At 34.5% G+C, this 18,228-nt stretch overlaps 1 protein-coding gene across 2 annotated transcripts in view; it reads right to left on the bottom strand.

Moving 5' to 3' along the window:
* Positions 1-18,228, bottom strand: part of PRR16 (proline rich 16) — a 328,082-nt gene that overhangs the window by 6,994 nt on the left and 302,860 nt on the right. Inside the window, exon 3 of one of the 2 annotated variants that reach the window (XR_001886551.1) lies at positions 16,464-16,516. The exons of the other annotated variant lie outside the window; for it this stretch is intronic. The gene's annotated coding sequence lies outside the window, so the exon portion shown is untranslated. Of the gene's footprint in view, positions 1-16,463; positions 16,517-18,228 lie in introns of those variants that run through there. 2 annotated transcript variants of the gene reach the window in all.

Here is an 18,228-nt window from a genome sequence, read left to right as displayed (position 1 = left end):
AAAAAAAAAAAAAAAAAAAAAATGGCTTTTATAAAATAGAGAAAATAACAAACGCTGGCAAAGATGTGGATAAAGTAAAGCTCATACACTGTTGGTAGGAATGTAAATTGGTATAGCCATTATGAAAAATAGTATGAAGAATCCTCAAAAAACTAAAAGTAGAACTACCACAAGATCCAGCAATTCCATTGCTGGGTATATAGATCCAAAAGAAAGAAATTCAGTATATTAAGAGATATCTGTACTCCTATGTTTATTGCAGCACTACTCACAATAGCCAAGATATGAAATAAATATGTGTCCATCAACCAATAAATGGATAAGAAAAATTGGAACATATACAAAATGAAATATTATTCAGTCATAAAGTAGAAGGATATCCTTTGTAATTACATGGATGGAACTGCAGGGTATTATGTCAAGTGAAATAAGTCAGCCACTGGAAGACAAATACATATGTTCTTGTTCATAGGTGGGAGCTTAAAAAATTATCTTATGAAGGTGGAAAGTAGGATGATGATTACCAGAGGCCGGTACGGGTAGTGGGAATGGTGGGAAAAAGAGGGGTTGGTAAATGGGTACAAAAATTCAGTTAAGTTGTAAGAATAAGATCTAGTGTTTGGTAGCACAGTAGAGTGACTATAGGTAACAATAATTTATTGTATATTTCCAAATAACTAGAGTGGGTTTGGAATGTTCCCAACACACAAAAAAAGATACATGTTTTAGGTGATGGGTGTCCAGACACCCTAATTTGAGCATAACACATTGTACACTTATATAAAAATATTTCATATACCACTTAAAAATATACAACTATTACATACTCGTAACAATTAAAACAATTAAAAATTTAAAAAATACAGGTAGGCAGCATATTACCAGTTTGAAAAAAGAATGTTGAAGGAAGCATTCTAGGTAGACAGAGAAAATGACCTCAGTGCAGTTTCTAAAACATGATGCCGTTTTACCCATCTAGAACGTTCTACATTCTGCCCATGTATCAGTTCTAAGTTTTGAGAAGTTTGTTTTGGTTATTATATGGATACATATAGAATTAAGCACCTATGATTAAATTAGAAAGAGTCATTTATGGATGTACTTCATTGTAGTCTTTAAGTCTGATTAAATAACTAGCTACTTTAGAAAAACCTTTCATTTCATGCTTCACAAACTATGAATACTGAGTAAATCACATTGAAAATGATGATTGTAATGTGAAGAAAATATTACTAATTCTACCATTGTGGTTCTAAGTTAACACAAATAATTATTTCTTATGAATTATATATGACATTTTCTAAAATGCAACTGTAATTCTCTGATGGCTGCACCTGTTTTCCTGAGTCTGAGAGCAGTGCAAGCACTGCCTAAGGAATCTGTACATCCACCAGCAAGACATACTGCATGAACTTTGAGTTAAGTGCTTCTCACATTGAGGATATTTAGTAAGTGTGCATCTGCCTGACAAGCAACAGCTTAGAGAGATGACAGTTTAAATCTTTAAGATTAGATGGCCATTTTCTACAGTAAGCACCTGATACCCCGAAAAACCATGCACTTCAGAATGGCCCTTCTCATCTGAACTGGTGGGTTCGGATAGTTATACACATTAACATTCGTTCCAAATTACCAGGACCAGCCACAAAATTTGCAGGGCCCAAAGAAAATAAAATTCAGGGCTCTGTTTGAAAAAGCAGGATAGAAGCTTTTTCTTTCTCATCCAGTCTCTCTAGATTTAGCACTTAATGCCTGTTCCACCGGACACAGGGATGCTTACAGAGTGAACACAGACCTTCACAATCCCTGGAGCCCTGCCTTTTAACTCATGACAGCAGTAGTTTGGTCCCCACTGAGATAGAGGGAAGCAGCATATGGGAGGGAAAATAGGTAACTAGGAACTCATCCAGGGAAATGTGGAACCACCCCCGAGGGGAAGCAGGGAAATGTAGAAACACCCTGGAGGGGAAGCGCTGAGTTCCTAGTCATGCAGCATTGTCCTGTCGGGCTTCACTTTTAAAACACAAATTCAAAGAAAAAACAATTAAAATCATCAAGATGGTGACTGTAGACCTTAATAAAACCCCAAGTGCCACGGGGTCCAGTTATGAAGGTGGGGTGCGTGTATGGAGGGATTGTGGTTTTGGAGAGAGTACTTCTGAACACTGAGCACAGGGGCCTGTACAAATGTACTGGTCACATACTTAGGAAGCTGATCCTGCAAGTCTGTCCCAAATAGACTATTTAATCTGTCCACTCCCAAACTCTTACATTAAGGTTCAAAATAACACCAACCACACATTCAGTTTAGGTTGGTATTATGCTTTATTGTGGGTGTTTTTTCATTCAAGAGTCACTACAGAAGAACAATGTGCATGAAAGAAAAGTGGTAACATGAACAATAGTAGAAAGAATGCCCTGAACTGTTTATATGCTAAATCAATATTTTTATTAGTAAATTACAAATACCCACTTGTTAAAGTTTTACAATTTTACCTAGAAAATATAATTTTATCAATTTCTGAAACCTTTTCCCTTTAAAATAAGGACATAATTTGTAAGGTCTATCTACAATATATAAATACTTGAAAAACGAATTTGGTGAAATTCCCTAAGAAAATTAGCTATAGATATTAAGGAAGATATAGAAGCTCTGTTGTCCATGAAACATCAGCATGCACACAAGAAAAATACTGCTTTTATTACTATCTGAAATTGTATCTTTTTTTCACATATGTACATTGATGGGGTTGAGAACATGCTACTTCAAAATATGGCTCCTTGGCATACTGGGTATTTTAAGCTTAAGATATCTGAGAAAACCACAGAGGCAGGAAAGTGTCTCTGACCTTCTCCTGATCTCCCTGAAGCAGATGATAAAATCCTTACGTGCGAGATGCCTCCCATACACCAAGGAAAGGGGTACTTACCTCTGAAGAACAAAGCATCACAGAGAAGAATCTGAATAGGCTTTGCTCTGTTTCCTCTAGTTAATTACCATTAGATCATACTTTTTTATTCACTCATGCGTCCCCAAAAGCATTCCCATTTTTGTCAAAACTAGCATAAAAAATGCCCAGGTCTACCCATTTCTTCTGGTCTTCATTTCTTTATAAGTGCTTCTATGTCACATAAAATTTATATTTTATAAATTTGTATGTTTTATTTTTTTAATTTTTTTATTCTTTTTTTTTTTTTTTTTTTTGAGACGGAGTCTTGCTCTGTCTGTCGCCCAGGCTGGAGTGCAGTGGCCGGATCTCAGCTCACTGCAAGCTCCGCCTCCCGGGTTCCCGCCATTCTCCTGCCTCAGCCTCCCGGGTAGCTGGGACTACAGGCGCCACCACCTCGCCCGGCCAGTTTTGTATTTTTAGTAGAGACGGGGTTTCACCGTGTTGGCCAGGATGGTCTCGATCTCCTGACCTCGTGATCCACCCGTCTCGGCCTACCGAAGTGTTATTCTTTCTTTTCAAGAGCTTCAGCCATGAATCTAAGAAAGGGGATAGAAAAGAATATTTTCCTCTCTATGATATGCCCATGTAGAATATCATCAGTTTTTTTAAAAAGTCATTTTATCAACTAATTTAATTCAGTTGAAATAAATGTTAACATAATATTTAATAATTATGGAAATGATAGATAGATAGATAGATAGATAGATAGATAGATAGATAGATATTTTTGAGATCTTGCTCTGTGACCCAGGTTGGAGTGCAACTTCCGCCTTCCGGGTTTACGCCATTCTCCTGCCTCAGCCTCCTGAGTAGCTGGGACTACAGGTGCCGCCACCATGCCCGACTAATTTTTGTATTTTTAGTAGAGATGGGGTTTCACCATGTTGGACAGGATGCTCTCGATCTCCTGACCTCGTGAACCGCCCCCCGCCCCTCGGCCTCCCAGAGCTCTGCAATTACAGGTTTGAACCCGCCCGGCTGGAAATTATATTTTATGAAGGATGTCATTCAGGTTACTACGATGTGGTAACTTTTTAAGATATTAATAATATCCTTATATAATTGTTAGATATGTGTATTGTAAATAAAAGTTAAAAAGCTTATTTTAGAAGCCTAGATCAGACTTAATTTGGGATATTTTGTCAACCTTTTGGAAAAATTGTACTACTATTATATACATTTTAGGATTAAATATTAAAGTCAAATTCTAGCACAGAAAAGAAGTAAATGATGTAAAATGAAAATGTTTTTACATCTTTTAGATCCAAGTTGAAAATATTATCATGAAAAATGTTTTCTAGAAATCCCTTTCTACTGCCTGTTATGGGCACAAATAAGCAATTAAATTAGTTAAGGCTACCACCAGCTTCTTATAATTAAGTGTAAATTGCAATCACTTACACAATACTCCTTCTACGGGAATTAAGCAATATTAATTAAATCGTTTATTTATTTATTTATTGACATTATGTGTAATTCTATAGTATATCCTTAGTTATAGGCTAACATTGAACTTTTTATATCAATTGGTTGATTAGAAAATACTGATGAACTCTAAAACAGTGCCTGGTAGGATGTGATGTTTTTGGAGTCTGGAGCTCATAATTAAGTTCCATCCCACAGTAGGTCTAAGAATCTGTACAAGATAGATTTTGAGACTCAGTTTTCCTTTCTGTAAACAACAACAACAAAAAGGATAGACATTAATATCTACCTCCCAAGGTTGCTGACAAAAGTAAATGAGAGCACAGGTACAAATGAATTTGCAATGTTCATTTATTTACCCTTTATAAAGAGACATAAACAGTCAACAGATATAAATTTTTGTAGATAACTCCACAGGAATGCTGAACAAGCTACCCAAGAGCTTGATTCTTGAAAGGGACCCAAGGCTACTTGGCACACCTCGATAGGAGAGCTGTCATACGCCCTGAGTCCAATCTCTGACAACTGAAGGAGGTCGCAGTAGCAGATATGCCAAGAAATGAAACTAGAATCAAACTAACTCTCTTTCTTTCTCCTTTGCTGTTATTAAGAATATCAGCATGTGCCATTTTTGCAATCAAAGAGTTGTAAATACCCTCTAATATTTAATTATTTTAGGATAATGTAATACAGACCATAGAAAGTACTAAAGTATAAATGCTAAAACCCAATTTAGAAAGTCACCAGAATACTGTGTTGGAAAATGACACAGTAGTTCTGGTGACTTTCTTCTTTCTTTTTTTTTTTTTTTTAATTTTTTAAATTTTTTTATTTTTATGTATATAGTTTTTATTTTTTATTATTATACTTTAAGTTCTACGGGTACATGTGCATAACGTGCCAGGTTTGTTACATATGTATACTTGTGCCACAAATGCGAACATTTACTGCATCATTTGAGGAAGTGGGGGATTCAGCTATATAAAACAAGGATGTTTTCTCTAGCTCCCCTTGATCCTCACTAATGGTGTTCAGAGGATAGTTTTTTGTGTTTTTTGTTATTTTATTTTAAAGCTCTGCTTTCAGAATGTTTCCATCAACCTAAGCTAAGAAGTAATTTTATTCATGATAATGATTGTGAACTGTTTTCTCTAAAGCCAAAAATGTTTTTGAAAACTCCTTCATCCTAAATCCCTGTTTTCCTGCTCCTCCTTTTAATTTCCTTTTTATTCACTGATGTGCTGCTTACAGAAACTGTTGCAGCCAGATTGGAGAGTGCTGTGAAATGAATGGCTGTGATATCTATCCCTCCTTCTGGCAAAACTTCTTTGTGTAACTGCATTAAACCCTGCGGAATCTAATGTTAACATGTGCATATTTTACTGAGTTCTATTGGAAATGAGGCATGCTGGAAGAATGACATTATTTTTTCATGGTAGAACGAGAGTACCTTCAATCAGAATAGAATTAAAATGCTAACATTTCTCCCTCCTCCTTGTTTAAACATTTTTGGCAAACCATTTCATTTCCATTTTTAATTTATTACTTGAAACAAGTGATAACAATACTTCCCTCTCTAATATCCACTGATGCTTTTCAACCATTAAATGCATTAGACAAGCAATCAAACGCTGCTTTCATCTTTATGAAACAGCATTTCTTTTTTTCCTCTGGCTTTCAAATAGATGACAAAATGCCTGCCGTGAATCAGCAAGTTGGATTTTGTGGGTTGAAATTTTATGAACTTAATCAGGTTAACTTGTCTCTCCTACCAAAACACAGGCAGGGTTAGAAGTCAAAAACAGTTTGATCAGCCATTACTAATCCGCTGAACACAATCATGTTAAATTCTGGAAAAGGAATCTGGGATTTTCTTCTGTCATTAAGGTCACTGAAGCTACTGGACTTGGGAAAACATCTAGTTGTCTGTGTAAGAGGGCATCTCTATTCTCCACTTCCTTTATTAAAACATTGTACTCAAAAGACATTAGAAATAAAGCAAAATAAAATATATTCAGCTTAAATTTTATTTTTCTTCTCAAATGTATTTCTCTTTAGGCAAACATGAATAATGTAAGATTAAGGATAGGAAAAATGTCTTGCTCCAGCTACAATAGAATGGTGTTTCTCGAAAGCTCTTGAAAGCGCAATATTAATAAAATCTCTTAAAATGGTTCTGTTTTACTTGAGCAAAATAAGACATCCTACAAGTTTAATTGGCAGGTATCTATGATATTTTTTACTTAACCTGAGAATGGGTCAGTTCCTTACCACCTGTCTTTTTCTTAACCCCTATTATTCTTGTAAATTAGACAAATAACTGAATGATCAGCAGTCTTTTTTGCCATTAAACTTGTAATTAATTTTAGGTTTTAGGTATCTTAACATTGCCAAGATATTTCCCAAATAGTATCTAATAACATGGTGTTTTATGTCCAAAAGAAGTAAACTACACTATCGAAGGGCTACTATCGTACTATGTTCAGAATTAAATATAATAACTTCCATAATGGTGAAACCAAAAATAGTTTCAGTGTTTGGCTCTCAATGCATTTTTGGTTCCGATAGTCTAATAAAGTCAACTTAATATTTCCTCTTTTACTTCCATGAACAATATGCAAACAAGTAGCACCTATGATTTCCACATTTTTAATTTTGCATTATCAATCAGCACTGACTTTAATAGATCCCCAGAATTCAATGTGCTTCTGCATATATTGGATTCAGAGGAAAATAATAAGACACTGTGGTATGTATAATGAAATAAATCAGAAGGCCTCTTTTCAGTTCTGGCTTTTTCACTTCCTACTTATATCACTAGTCTAGATATTGAAATTTTCTGGTTCTCAGATTCTCATCTGTCAAATGTAGATTTGGATAATAAAACAGGGAGAAATGCTTCATAATAAACCATAAAGGATAAAACTAATGAGAATAGGGAAAAGTGAGCAAAAAGGAAGGAGCAGGTGGGGAACTTAGCTGAAATTCAAGTCTTGTCTGATAGCTCAAAATTGCTAAAAAAAATACCAAATTCAGGCCAAAAATAATTATATTTAAGTCTAAAATAAAATATACAAAATAAAACACAAGAGCAATTTTAAATTTGTATTACTTTTGAGAAAAGTTAAACAATATGCATATTTAACCTCTTATTGATAAATGTTAAGAAGCACAGTGTTCAACATATAGCTGGCACTCAATAAATAGGTTGAATAAATATATTGAACAATAAAACTCAGTTGGTTATTTTCATTGCCTTAAAGTTATTATACTTGATGAGATGTTAAAAATTATTTACATTAAGTCTGAAAATTTCTATTTGCCCTGGTGTTAACCTCTATTAATTTCTATTTACATGAGAACCAAGAGCATGGGGACCAAGCTGTGGTAATAGAAGGTGTTGTTGTTGTTGTTGTTGTTTGTCTGTTTTTTTTTTTAATTAACACCAAATTGCCTCCAGCCCTCTAGGATTTCTGAATTTAATTCAGATCACATAATATCTTAAACAAAATTTTGGATAGTGTTGCTTTGTTTATACAATTTAAGTCTGTAAACCCCTACGTTCTACAACCCCTACTACTGCATAAAAGTTTCATCAACAATAATGGTCAAAATAAAAACAGAGCAATACTTTTTAGAATATTGATACATATGTATTTTACAATTCATTATTAATTTTGATCCTAGTCTGCAAATTGTGATATGAAAGAGACTTTAATAAAAATAGCAATGAAGTACAAATGCAAATATAATCTATGAGAAATTTAAATAATATCTGTTATCTCTATGTTTTGAAATAAATGATTTTAAATCTCAAATTCTTTTATTTTGGTGATATCGTATTCTATACATGAAACAGGAAATCATGTGAATTACTCAAACTATTTTGGAACCTTATTTATCTATGCTCTTAATAACAGTCATTTCGAAAACTAACATCCAAGCTCTAATTTTTAGAGCTCATATTGAACTGTTTCATTTAACTCCTCCCATGAATTCATGGATTTTCTATTACTTAGTATTAAGCAAATCTAGAATTTCCATAGTGTTGTCTAATCCAGTTGCAGAAATATTTATTGAAAATGTACATATGTGCTATGAACTGCCCAAAGCGCTTGAAAACCAAAGATAAAAAGATGTTAAAGTACCAAATGATTTTTGAGCAGAAATATAAGAATGATGAACTCTACTTCAGGGAACTGGAAAATACTTTGAAGCCCAGCTTCCTTATGAAGGCTGAATAGAATTTCAACAAGGGAGGGAAAATCACTGAGGCATAGCAGGAACAGAGTAAAAAGTACATATCCGATGATAGCGAGAAATCAATGTAGTTAGCCGCCAGACTCCAGTGGGAGCAGCTACAGTGGGAGACAAGGCCCCAGAGGGAGATTAGACCTGCATTTATAAGATCCTGATTGCCCTGCTGTAGTTAGGATGTTACCATGTAACAGTAGGAAGACAGATCTTTAGTGTTTTTATCTGGAAAGTAAGCTGGTTAGATTTATAGTTTAGGCCGGGCATGGTGACTCATGCATGTAATCCCAGCACTTTGGGAGACCAAGGTGAGTGGATCGGCTGAGGTCGGGAGTTCGAGACCAGCCTAGACAACATGGTGAAACCCAGTCTCTACTAAAAATACAAAAAAAAAAAAAAAAAAAAAAATTAGCCAGGCGTGGTGGCAGGTGCCTGTAATCCCAGCTACTCAGCAGGCTGAGGCAGGAGAATTGCTTGAACCTGAGAGATGGAGGTTGCAGTGAGCCAAGAACGTGCCATTGTACTCCAGCCTGGGTGACAAGAGTGAAACTCCATCTAAAAAAAAAAAGTTATAGTTTAGAAAGATGTCTATCCAGTGGTGTAAACAATGAAATGGAAATGAACAGAATCAGGAAGAGCAGGTTAGGAAACTATTAAGGCTATATTTCAACTAAAAGAAAATGAGATATTGAACTGAGAAAACAGCAGCAGGAGTAGAGACGAGGGGGTGGATTTGATTATTATATTTAGGGTGTAGAATGGACAACACATTCTACCATGTGTTTCTATTCAGAAAAATAACTGAAGTTGCAAATAAGGAGGTGAGGAAGATTTCCTATTATTGTTTCTGGCCTAGTGACTTGGACTGACAGTAATGCCATTTCCCAAGATAGGAGAAGAGGACAAAGAGGAGGTTATGGAAAAATACCTACTTAACTGTATAGTATATGCCTTAAATGAGTAAGGTTAGAGTACATGCGGGAAAATGCCTGAAAGAGAAGCTTGGCTGAATGGAAGGAAGATAATGTGTGATTAATACAGTAAAACTCTTTGAGGTTGGAAATAAATTCAATGGCTGGTTTTTGAAGTCATAAATACCTTAAGAGAATCAGATGAAAGCTATAGACCTGATCTCTTATAAATATTCAGATATATATATATATATACATGATATTTTGCTTATGACTGTAAGATGGCTATTCATGGACTCCCTTGCATTGCAGAGACCTTAGCTTAATTAAGAGCCCTTGGTTTAGAGTTTAGAGTTGGACAAGTTTAGTTGTAGAAAGGTATTATTTTAAAAATCACATATAGATTTAGAGGTATCTTTTTAGCACTAATAGGGAATGTTCTCCCTTCCAAGTAAATTCTTAAAGATCAGGGTTTTACAACTCAGCAGGATTGACAGTTGGGCTAAATAATCTTTTATTGGGATTGAGAAGCAGAGACTGGCCTGTGAACTGTAGAATGATCAGTAGCATCTGGTGGCTTCTATCTGCACTTTGTCAAATTTCTCCTAGAAGTTAAAATTGCCCCCGTTTGAGAAGTCTTACTACAGAGAATAATGTTTATACATATAAAACTCCAACATAAGAAATCAAGTTAGGTATTATTTTTCTGAAGAAAAAAAATCATGAGAAAATTTTCTAGAACAGAACTACAAAGTGAGTAAGCAGATAAAGCCATACTTGAGCTTTCCTGTTTTGGGGGGACAACACAATCTTTTCTCCTGTGTCCCTATACTGTTATAGAAATGAAACTTATCCCTTCTGCGTAGGTAGCTAAGAATTGTACAATTAAATCATGAAACCATAGCAGCTGCTTTTTATCTCTTTGCTTTCAACTTGTTTAGAAAAATTAATCTCCTCTTTAAGAAATTACTCAAACTTAAGAAACTGAGAAGCTGATATTTTCATAGCAACAGGAAATCTATCAACTCAAATAAATAAAATATTATAAAAGCTAGTTAGTAATTAAGTATACTACCATCTGCCTTGTGACTTTGTGTTCTTATAAACACATTAACTTTATCAAGTTTTGTAAGGGGTAATCTGCAAGCTATGGAATATCAAGTACAAAAATATGTTAATACCCACACATAGAGATGCTTATTCAACACGAAGTCTGTTGACATCTTTTTGCCATTTCTGCCTTGCTCCACAAAACAATGCATTTGGTCTGCCTTTATCATAATTGATATTTCTTTATACTTCCTATTTTTCAGTAAACTAGACATCTGTGTTTTGTTCCCTGTACTCATTTCCTTGACTCCTGATAATATTCCCCATCTTTATTCTAGTGGACATTCCCACTCCAAGTCTTAGCTCACATGATTCTGACAGTCTGGCAGAGAGATAGCCATTTTTCCTTCAAAAAAAAATAACACCTAGTTTTTAGTTAAGTAGTTGACCATATAGAATAAATTCTAACTTGAAGTTAGGTGTGGCTGTGTGACAAAGTTGGAAAAGGAAAGAAATGAAAAGCAGCTTCTGGAAACCTTTTGAAAAGAAAGCTAGACCTGTATCTGTGGCCAACAATTTTCTTCCATTCCTCTGACTACTGACTAGAATGTTGATTTGATGGCTGTAGCTCTGGCTGCCATTTTAAACCATGAGGATGACTTACTATGTCAAGAATGGCCAAGAGGAACATTTAAAACAAATTTAGTCCTTATGGACTTTACAGACCAGACTTGCCATATAAGCCATCATCTGCCTCAAGACTTGTATGTAAGAAATACACTTGTACCTTATTGTTTTCAAGTCACGGTGATTTGGGGACTCTTATTCACATGGGAACATAATCTTAACGATACTAATAAAAATTTTAACTGACACTGGGTAAGAATCTTAACTGATACTAGTAAGAATCCATTCTCAAGTCAGTTTGGAACCTGTGATCAAAGTCAAAGCCACACACAGATTACACTGCTTTGTTTCAGAAGTAGACATTTGCTATAGCAACATCTATATAATATAGCATACTTACAGCCACCTCAAGACCATTGTTCTTCCAGAAAAATGTGGGTGAAAGAGGTACAAAGATGATGTGAATCAAGAGTCCACAATATCTAGTATATTTTGGCTTAAATGTAAAAATTCATATGAGCTTCAGATAAAGTAAAATCTTCATGTGAAAACTGTATATGGTTTGAAGGTATGGCACTGAACAGCCTCAGGGTTATGCTATTGAAACAAATTTTTAGAGAGCCATGGAAGATGTTTTGTGAGCATCGAAGACTGTAAATAAGATAGTCTGATGTGAACTTAACAAATTCTGGAATTTGTAAAAACCACGGTATCCGGTGCTTGATTGTATCACACATTGTGTGACAAAGCATTATCCATCAATCTAAATAATAATCTTATGTCCATTCCAAATAATAATCTTATATCCATTCCAATCAGCCCTTCTGGGTGGTTGACCAGTCTGTGAGAAAGAGAATAAAAAACTTAGTAGCTTTTAAAGTATGGCAGAATTTTTTAAAATACTAATAATGCCAGGAAATACTGAGTTCATTAATAATACATAGGCTTTGCTTTAACAGTATATCTCAAGTAACTATTACTAGTGGCCACAATCACGTTCAACCATTATTGAATTATGCATTCTATATGCCAGGTACTATTGTATATACTCCAGATACGGTAGTAAACAAAAGAGATTAAAGATTACAGATGAGATTACATGGTAAAGTAAGCTAAGTCAAAATTTAGGAGGGTTTTGCAGTTTGAGTGAGGAGTAGAAGAGGCAGAAAAATGCTTCTCAGAGGAGAAGAAACATCTTACCTTTTTGGAACAGTTAAAAAGGAAGAAGAAACAGTGCTTGCAATACTGCATGTTTTGAGTTTTCCATATTGCTTAAATTTGAAAAGATTCATTTACTTGTCAAATCTCAGAGATAGGATATGGCAGGTCCACGATATTCCTATGCTTGTTTTTTAATGTTAACATATTTTTTTAATCTTTGAATTAATACATGACTATTTAAAATCCTTGGAAAATAAGAACAGCTTAAAGAAAGGATATATCAAGCTGACACTCAGAGGCATCCACTATTATAGCTTTCTTATATTTTATTCCAGTTTTTACACATTTTTTTCTTATTTGATGTAATTTTCAATGCATATTTTATAACATAACAAAATCACTGTAATATAATTATTTAATGGCTATATAATATTTCATATAATATAAAGTTATGTTTCTGGTCATTTTTAAAATTGAAGTATATATTTTCATAATATAAAATATACTAACAAATATCTTGGACATAGGATTTCAGCATTTAAACAGTGCTGAGTTGGTACGGTTCATTGTTAATCCCCTTCAGACTCAAGCACTCTGAGTTGAGAGCTGGTGATTGCTGCTTCCCCTCCCTCATTCACCACTCTTGACATCCAGCCATCTCCTTTGCATAAAAGTTCAGTTATGAATAATAAAAATGACTTTATGATGGTTTCTCCCTTAGTGTCATATTAGCTGACAAGTTTTGAGATTGAATTAGGTTTCCATAGAGATGTCTCTCAATTGTATAGTGGTCTGTCCTGAAGCTCAAATCTCCTCACTCTACTAAAGGAATGATGATATAAACTGCCAGAATCGAGACATTTGCTTTTGTGTATAGTATGCTGCATCATCTCTCAGGCTATTCTCTGGCTCATACGTGGTCATGGTCAGAACTACTGCAGTGTGTTTGGGTTGTTGCTAATGCTTGTTGCATCATTTTGAGTATTTGTCCTCATTTTGAAGTAGAAAAACAGCTTTAAAAACCCTTTCTTTCAGCAGTCCATAACCAGAAAGCACATTTTTAGCCTATAATCTTTAAAACGTTTAATACATATTTAAAGTATATCTAAAGATGGTTTATGTATTATCAGAAAGGATTTCTGTCCATTGGTTTATTCTTAACTTAGTCAACAAAAATACATCTAACTTACTTAATTTGAACTCTGAACTACGTAGGATACCAGAAATACCAGAAATGAAGAAATGAATGTTATATTATCTTGTAATTAGAGAACTCCCAAATCCAATAACAAAGATAGACATTCAAATAAATAGAAAAGACGCAAAGTGTGTGTGAGAGAGAGAGAGAGTGTGTGTGTGTGTGCGTGTGTCTGTGTGTTCCAATGAGTCAAATGCTCACAGAGGTATGGGAATTCAGAAAAGCTAGTAAATGAGTTGTATATCCTTGCAAAAAGAAGATGATATCTGAATTTTGTTATAAAGTATTTGTCAGAATTTACAAGGCAGAGGCAAGTAGGGAGAGCTAGTCGGTAAAAATAGTGTGTGCAATAAAAGTCATGAAAATAGGGTTATTTGTCCACTTGAGTTGTAGATCCTCCTTATATTTTTTATAAATCAACCCTTTATCAGATACATGATTTGCAAGTATTTTCTCTCGTCCTTTAGATTGTCTTTTCATTCTGTTGATCATTCCTTTTTTCGTGAAGAACATTTTTAGTGTGATACAGTCTCACTTGGCTATTTATGTTTTTGTTGCCTCTGCTTTTGGTATCTTAGTCAATAAATCATTGCCAAGATCAGTGTCAGAAAGGGTTTCCCCTTATGTTTTCGTCTGGTAGTTTTGTAGTTTCAGACCTTATGTTTATGTCTTAAATCTATTTAAAGTTGATTTTTCTATATGATGTAAGACAAGGTTCCAGTTGCCTTCTGCATGTGGATACCCAGTTTTCCCAACGCCATTTGTTGAAGAGACTAATATCTCCATCATGGATTCAGTTGATCATGTATGAATGGATTTATTTATGGGCTGTCTAGTCTGTTCTATTGGCTTTTGTGTTTGTCTTTATGTCAGTGCTATAGAGTTTTAATTACCAGGGCCTCATAATACATTTTGAAATCAGGAAGTGGGATGACTCCAGCTTTATTCTTCTCTCTCAAGATTGTGTAGGCTATTTTTGTTCTTTTCTGGTTTCATATGAATTTTAGGATTTTCTTTATTTTATAAAAATGTAACTCAACAATCAAACAATAACCCAATTTTTAAATGGGCAAAGGACTTAAAGAGACATTTTTTTTTCAAAGAAGACGTACAAGTGACCAACAGCTGTTAAGAAAAGACGCTCAACCTCATTATCAAATGAAAATCAAAAGTACAACGAAATATCACCTCACACTTGTTATGTTGGCTTTCATTAAAAAAATCAAAAGAAAACAAGTGTCGGTGAAGATATGACAAAATTGGAACCTTTGTACACTGTTGGCAGGAATGTAAATTGGTACAGTCATTAGAGAAAACAGTATGAAGTCTCCTCAAAACATTAAAAATAGGACTACCATATAATCCAGCAATTCCACTTCTGGGCATGTATCCAAATGAATTGAAATCAGTAAGTCAAAAAAATCTGCATTCCAATGTTCATTGCAGCTTTAGTTGCAATAGCAGCTCAAGCATCTATCGAAGTGGAAACAACTCAAGCATCTATCCACAGATTAATGAATAAAGAAAATATGGTACATACAAAGAATGAAATATTACTTGACCTTTAAAAAAAGGAAGTTCTGCAATAGAAACAACAGGGAATGGAAAATGAGAAGTTGTTCAGTAGGTTATAAAGTTTCAGTTGTGCTACATAAATAAGTGCTAGAGATCTGTTGTATGATATAGTACCATAGTTAACAATGTGGTATTATGCACTTCAAAATGTATTAAGAGGGTAGATCTCATGTTATGTGTGCTTACCACAAAAAGACGGAGGGGCAGACACAAGAAAACTTTGGCATGTGTTGTATATGTCTATTGCCATTACTGATGATGGTATCATAGTGTTTGCATATGTCCACATTTACCAGATTATACACATTAAATATATGCAGTTTTTTTGTGCATCAATTACATCTTCACAAAACTATTAAAAATCAACTGTGTAGAAGTGTTGTTCTGAGGACTAAATAAAGAAATTAAATGTTTGACATTTTCTGGCATTAAATAGGTGTATGAACCTTAAAAAAATAAAGGCATGAAGGCATGAGGTATCTTAATTTGTTTGAGGACACTGATAAATATTTTGTTTTTTGTAGATCAGGTACATGTTGGAGAATGGGAGTCTGAGTTTGCATATGTAAATTTTGGTAAGCTGGTCAAAGCCTTTGGGTTTTACTCTTAGAGTAATGATCAGGAGATAATGAATGACATTGTTTTAATTAATTTTTTAATTAGCTTCACAGCAATACAAAAATACGTATATCCACTGAAGGCCACAGTTGTAGGCAATGTATGAGCAGGGAAAGGAATCAGTCAAACCTGTTCTCAGATTATTTTCTTGCTCTTACTCTTAAACTTGCCACATATGTGCTCCTTTCAAATGTTTTTTGACTTTAATCAAAGTCCTAAGAAATGTAAGCTGCAGCAACTCTGACTGCAACTATTTATTTATTTTGTTGATTTATTGATTTATTGATTTATTGATTTTTTGAGACGGAGTCTCGCTCTGTCGCCCAGGCTGGAGTGCAGTGGCCGGATCTCAGCTCACTGCAAGCTCCGCCTCCCGAGTTCACGCCATTCTCCTGCCTCAGCCTCCCGAGTAGCTGGGACTACAGGCGCACACCACGAGGCCCGGCTAATTTTTTTGTATTTTTAGTAGAGACGGGGTTTCACCTTGTTAGACAGGATGGTCTCCATCTCCTGACCTCGTGATCCGCCTGCCTCGGCCTCCCAGAGTGCTGGGATTACAGGCGTGAGCCAATGCGTCCGGCCTATTTTTTTCAAAATACTTTTGCAAACCTTTGTTTTTCCCTTTGTAATTTCCTTCTTATAATACCTCAGGTGAATATGGTGAGTAAAGTGTATTATTCTCCCCATACTTACTGAGTATTAATTCAGGATTCAGAATTCTTGAAGGTAGGTATTCACACCAGCTTCTATAACCAATTAGAGACAAAGTCAGAAAGTCAATAAATTCTATATTTTATTACCTAATAACTGATCATTTTCAAGGAGTGAAGGTAGAAGAAATCATTGCTTAAAATACTATAGTGACATCTCAAACTAAGGAAAATATGACGGATTAAAATGAACAATAATTTATATTAAGAAAATAATTAATAAATTATAATATCTAGCACTGTTTCTTTTAAAAAATGTTCTAGAGTTATATTGTGTTGTGCTATTTTATAAAGACCTATCTATAATAACTGGAAATAAGAATAAGGAAAATTAAGATTTGTGAAAATTAAAATATGTATTAAGATTGAGTGGAAACTATGTATTTTATTATTTCATTTATGTGATATGGCCAAATGAGACAAATTGCTAAAGAACAAAAACAAATTACTGGTTGATTTGGGCTGGGAGTACTGGTTGATTTGAGCTAAGAGTAGGTGGATGAGAATTAACTTTCATTGAGGTTTCTTTATGGAGTGATAAAAATATTTTAAAGTTAAACTGTGGTTATGGTTGCATAATTCTGTGAACATATTGAGAAACACTGATTATACAAAAGTGGAGTAGCAAGAGCTCAGTCATTCTAAGTTGTGATTTTTTTTAATGCAAAAGTTGTATTTGGAAGGGGTGTTGGAATTGGGATGAGCTACAGTGAGAACCGTGTTTCAAGTCTTATATTCAAGGTTGCCATATTTGCTATAGCCTTTTCATTTGCTTTTATTTAAATAGTGCCTTTTTAATAGGTAATTTCATCCTGTGTCGTCATGTTTGTTTGATTGACTTCAACTTCCCTGTGTGATTTGGCTGTTGTGAAATAGTACTTCCAAACTTTACGCAATCAAAGTAATTTCTGTATTCTCAGGGAGGTGAGACTGCTGAAATTTGAACTCAGATGACAAACATCTTTGACTCTTCAAACTGGAGTGAAGGAGAACAGGTAATGCTGCATTTGTAACTCCTTACTTATGTCTTTCCCGACATCACTTTGCCCCAGTGACGGCATTTGCTCATATTGGTGATTGTAAAAAACCATGCTTGAAGGGGTTGTGAAATACAGTGTTTTATTGGAGAGTATAATTAGCATAGAACTTTGTGAAAGTTTGCCTTTCACTTGGGCATGACAAAACATGTTGCCTACTTCTATGGTGCCCTGTGGCATCACTAAGTCAACCAATGTCCTAAAATCCTTCAATCTGGACTGAGATGTTTTGACTTTGTAATAACGAGACATTATTAACAGCTCTTAAAGATGAGAGCAGTGTAACACAAATGTGAATATTAACTTTTAACCCTTTAAAAGTATTTTCTGTTAATTCTTGCTATGTTCACATCAAAATGTTGTTATCCAGTCATGACCATCTGTTCCCAAAATTTAAGCAAATGTGAGCGGAGTAACTTAAAGAATGGATACACAAACATTCTTGTTTTATTAATGTTTTTACATCAAATTTTGAAACATTTACTTTCTGGAATAAAAGAATCACTAATATTTTGCCTTCATCCAGTCACTATAGAGGAGAAGATAAAAAAGGTACTTTGAAATAAGTTTAAATCAAATATTCTACCTGCCAGAATTGACAATTAACCAGGATTATATTAAACCCATTTTTTTTTCATTTACTGGCATTGATAGAAGGGGCACTACTTGGGGAACTGTCAATTTATAGCTATATGTCCAAAGGTCATTTAT

Source organism: Rhinopithecus bieti, unplaced genomic scaffold (genome assembly GCF_001698545.2).
Source record: "Rhinopithecus bieti isolate Rb0 unplaced genomic scaffold, ASM169854v2 scaffold_10379, whole genome shotgun sequence".
Lineage (NCBI taxonomy): Eukaryota > Metazoa > Chordata > Mammalia > Primates > Cercopithecidae > Rhinopithecus > Rhinopithecus bieti.
Note: the sequence above shows the minus strand (reverse complement) of the source record. Positions and strands in the feature narration are given on the sequence as shown.